This window comes from Numida meleagris, chromosome Z (genome assembly GCF_002078875.1).
Source record: "Numida meleagris isolate 19003 breed g44 Domestic line chromosome Z, NumMel1.0, whole genome shotgun sequence".
Taxonomy (NCBI): Eukaryota; Metazoa; Chordata; class Aves; order Galliformes; family Numididae; genus Numida; species Numida meleagris.
Window position 1 is genome coordinate 44,343,718 of NC_034438.1, and position 4,775 is coordinate 44,348,492.

General features: G+C 50.3%; 2 long non-coding RNA genes across 3 annotated transcripts in view; one reads left to right on the forward strand and one right to left on the reverse strand.

The window, feature by feature from the left end:
* LOC110389357 overlaps positions 1-1,800 on the reverse strand; it is a 6,134-nt gene extending 4,334 nt beyond the window's left edge. Inside the window, exon 1 of the long non-coding RNA XR_002433173.1 lies at positions 970-1,800. This is a non-coding gene — a long non-coding RNA (uncharacterized LOC110389357). The remainder of the gene's footprint in view (positions 1-969) is intronic.
* The window catches only part of LOC110389355, a 30,338-nt gene that overhangs the window by 14,670 nt on the left and 10,893 nt on the right, over positions 1-4,775 (forward strand). The window lies entirely within an intron of this gene.

The window sequence follows — 4,775 nt, forward strand, 5'->3', positions numbered from 1 at the left end:
ACTTCCCTAAGAGGATATAGTGAAGTGTTAGTAAGGTTAGGATTAGAGAAAGGAAAATTCTCCAGGTCCCATTTATGTTCTTCCAGTTCCCTCCGTAATCGACGATATGTGCCTCTCTAGGACCCTGCATGGGATCCGCAGCAGGGACACTGCCTGCCTCTGCAGAGGTGGCTGCCGCTTGCATTGCTTCTGAATTTTAAGGGGGTGAGGCAAATTATCTAAAGGATCCCATTTCTGATCTTTTTGCTTCTCTCCCTTTCAACTTCGACTCTTTCTTGTGAGGAACTGTTTTACTTTTTGCACCCATTAAGCGGCATAAGCCGATTCTGTTTCAGAGAAAGGAGTCTTAGTGTTTACAGATGAATTCAAAGTCTGCCCTTCACCACTGCAGCCGCTTTGTCAGTCTCTGTGCATGCCTCTCACGAGACCACGGGACCGCAGATTGGGACTCCACACTCGCTTCGTACTGAAGTGCGTCTCAGTCACACCGCACTCACACACTCTCTGCTGGCTCAGATAAGATCTTAGTCCAAACGTTTGGAACGATATCTCAAATGTATCAATAATAGTTCAAATACACAGTACTGGATACTTGCAACAAATGGTAATAATAATAAATTTATGGTACCAAGCAGTTGCAACTGCAGCTTACATCCCGAGTGTCCTATGACCTCACTCCCGGGATACCTCACGAGTTTTACCTATGAGGTTCTCTGGATTCTCGAGATACCTCCCTAAGTGGGACCCTCTTCCTGAGGGATTTACTCTCACACCAATTGCAAGTACCCAAACCCAAGGGGGAGCAAACTGTTGCTATTCCTTGCCTACAACCTGCAGGTACTGCCCCTTCCCAGCTGGCAACCTAACCAACCCGTGAGCTCACATTCCAGGGGGGGAGCATTTGCTCCTTCATACCCTGCGTAAGATGTCTCTTTATGACTTACAGGTTCCCCTTTCCCATAAACATACCTGGTCCATCAATGGATGGTCCTTGTCAGTCCCCGCAGTGATTCGGTGAGGAAGGGAGTCCTTCCGAGAATCCTCAGGGCACACCAAAGGCATCCCCCAACTCAGCTGGTCCTGCAGCCGAGCAGAGAAGGTCCCATCTGGGGTGCCAAACTGATTTGCGGAATCAAACTCCATCACCCGAGATTAGGTTCTAAAGCGGGTATGTTTATTACGGTGCTGCGCCCACACCGGATGCGAGGGGGGTCACCGCCCTACCAAACTCGCATAACCATGGGCAGAAATGTTAGATATTTAAAAGCCAAGCTTATACATATTCGGCAGGTTTCCCGGGACCCATCTACATATTCATCATTTCCTGGGAATTCCTTTGTATACGGTCCCTCCCCCGGGGCATGCGTTGTAGCTCCTCCTGGTGGTCGCTGGATGAAGGCTCGGCGTCTTCATCACTCTGCCCTTTTCACCCCACTGCTGCTTTTCAGAGTCACTCCGCTTTGGCCAGTTCCTTGTACTGATCCCTGCTGATAATGGAGTTTCGCCGAGTTCCTTTTCTTATCTTGCCTTACATTCTACTTACCCCAGCCCCATGCAGTAGTTAAACCTTCGATTGTCCTTTCTAACTCAAACTAGCCATGCAAGAAGATTTGTTTTTTTCCCTTCCCGTTTGCCAAATTCCACTTTGTTCCTTCATACATGACAACTGCTTTAAGGCTTTAATCTAATAATTAGAAGCTGAATTTCACCACCCTTCCTTGAGCTGCCTGCTGTCCTACTCTCTGATCAGCCTTCCTGGAATGGAAGCAAGCCTCTATTCTGTGTGTGGGTAGCAGGATCAGGCTTCAGTTTTAAAACCCAGCTCATGCCCAGCCCGAGGAGCAGTGAAGGAACAATACATGCATGTGCTCGAGCTGACAAGAGGCCCCAGCAACCTTGGAGGGAAGAGGGGAACCTCAGCAAAGATCTCACCAGGGATGCCATGAATAATGGACTGCTGTTTTCTGTCAGAAACAATGGCTTGCGGCTCTGACACGTGAGGCCTGCCTGCAGAAGTCATATCCAGCTTCCCCACAATAACTGTGCTATGTTAATTTGAAAAAGAGCTGGAGTTATGACATCTGGCTTGCATCGATGGCTGAACAATGCGTCCTTTTATAGTACAGTGGTAGCCAGTGAGTGGTTCGGGTAGAGGCTGGGTATGGAAGTGGAGGCTGGACGGCAAGGTGAGGCGCTCGACTCCATGCCTTGAGTCTGCCTCTGCCAGGAAGGACAGAAGGGTGATCGTCATAGGCGACTCCCTTCTGAGAGGACCGGAAGGCCCTATATGTCAACCTGACCCTACCTGTAGGGAGGTGTGCTGCCTCCCTGGGGCCCAGGTCAGGGATATCTCTAGAAAACTCCCCAGTTTGATCCACCCCTCTGATTATTTTTCTTTATTAATAGTTCAGGCCGTCAGCAATAAGACTGCTGACAGAAGCCTGAAACTTATCAAAAATGACTTCAGGGGACTAGGGCGGTTAGTTCAGGGAATGGGAGTACAGGTGGTATTTTCTTCTATCCCTTCATTGACAGAGGAGGACACTGAAAGGGGCAGGAAAACCCATCTCATAAACACATGGCTGATAGGCTGGTGCAAACGCAAGAATTTGGGGTTCTTTGGTCACGAGGCGGTTTACTCGGCACCAGACCTGAGGTCTGCTGATGGGTCCGGCCTGTCTCAAATGGGGAAACACATCCTTGCCTAGGAGCTTGCAGGGCTTATAGAGAAGACTTTAAACTAGAGAGGAAGGGGGAAGGGGATAAAACCAGCCCTGCAGGAGGTGTGCCTAGTTGAGCACTGGGATTACAGGTGAGGCAAGGGGCTCAGCTGAAGTACGGTTATGCCAATCCCCGCAGCATGAGCAACAAACAGGAGGAGCTCGAAGCCTTCGTGCAGCAGGCAAACTATGACTTAGTTTCCATTACGGAAACATGGTGGGATCGCTCCCATGACTGGAGTGCTGCGATGGATATCTACAAGCTCTTCAGAAAGGATAGGCAAGGAAGGAGGGGTGGTGGCGTGGCTCTCTATGTTAGAGACTGTTTTGATGTTATTGAGCTTGCAACTGGGGAAGATAACATTGAATCTCTATGGGTTAGGATCAAAGGAAAGGCTGACAAGGCAGACATCCTGGTGGAGTTCTGTTATAGACCACCTAACCTGGATGAAGAGACAGATGAGGCATTCTATAAACAGCTGGCTGAAGTTGAACGATCGCCAACCCTTGTCCTCATGGGGGACTTCAACTTCCCTGATATATGCTGGGAATACAACACGGCACAGAAGAAGCAGTCTGGGAGGTTTCTAGAGTGTATGGAAGATAACTTCCTTCTGCAGCTGGTGAGAGAACCTACCAGGGGAGGTGCCCTGCTAGACCTGCTGTTTACAAACAGGGAAGATCTGGTGGGAGATGTGGAAGTTGGAGGCTGCCTTGGACAGAGCAACCATGAAATGGTAGAGTTCTCGATTCTTGGTGGAACCAGGAGAGGGGACAGCAAAACTGCTATCTTGGAATTTTGGAGGGCAGACTTTGAATTGTTCAGGAAACTGGTAGGGAGGGTCCCTTGGGATTCGGTCTTGGAGGGTAAAGGGGTCCAGGAAGGCTGGTTGCTCCTCAAGAAGGAAGTCCTGAAGGCGCAGGAACAGGCTGTCCCCCTGAGCTGCAAGATGAGCCGGCCGGGAAGGAGACCGGCATGGATGAACAGGGAGCTTTTCCTGAGGCACTACATCCTGTGGAAGAAGGGACAGGCAACTCGGAAAGAGTACAAAGAGGTTGTTAGGATGTGCAGGGAGAAAATTAGAAAGGCAAAGGCCCAGCTCAAACTAAGCTTGGCTGCTGGGATAAAAGGGAACAAGAAACTCTTCTACAGATATATTAACAGTAAGAGGAGGACCAAGGAGAATCTCCATTGCTTACTGGGTGCGGCTGGGAATGTGGCCACTGAGGACAAGGAAAAGGCTGAGGTTCTCAATGCCTTTTTTACGTCTGTCTTTAAAAGCCAGACCAGTTATCCTCAGAGTACTCTACTCCCTGACCTGGAAGTCTCAGATGGGGACTGGAATAAACCCCCCATGATTCAGAAGGAAATGGTCAGAGACCTACTACTCCACCTGGACTGCCACAAGTCCATGGGGCCGGACGAGATCCACCCAAGAGTACTGAGGGAGCTGGTGGAGGAGATAGCCAAGCCGCTTTCCATCATCTATCGGCATTCCTGGTCAACTGGAGAGGTCCCAGAAGACTGGAAACTTGCCAGTGTGACTCCCATCTACAAGAAGGGTCATAAGGAGGATCCGGGGAACTACAGGCCTGTCAGCCTGACCTCGGTGTCAGGGAAGGTTATGGAGCAGATTGTCCTGAGGGAGATCATGCGGCATTTGCAGGACAACCAGGGGACCAGGCGCAGCCAGCATGGGTTTGTGAAGGGCAGGTCCTGCTTGACCAACCTGATCTCCTTTTATGATTGAGTGACCCGCCTGGTGGATGAGGGAAAGGCTGTTGATGTGGTCTACCTAGACTTCAGCAAAGCCTTTGACACTGTCTCCCACAGCATTCTCCTGGAGAAACTGGCAGCCCGTGGCTTGGATAGGTACATTCTTTGCTGGGTAAGGAGCTGGCTGGAGGGCCGGGCCCAGAGAGTGGTGGTTAATGGAGTTAAATCCAGCTGGCAACCTGTCACAACTGGTGTTCCCCAGGGGTCGGTGCTGGGGCCTGTCCTCTTCAATATCTTTATTGATGACCTGGATGAGGGCATTGAGAGCACCCTCAGTA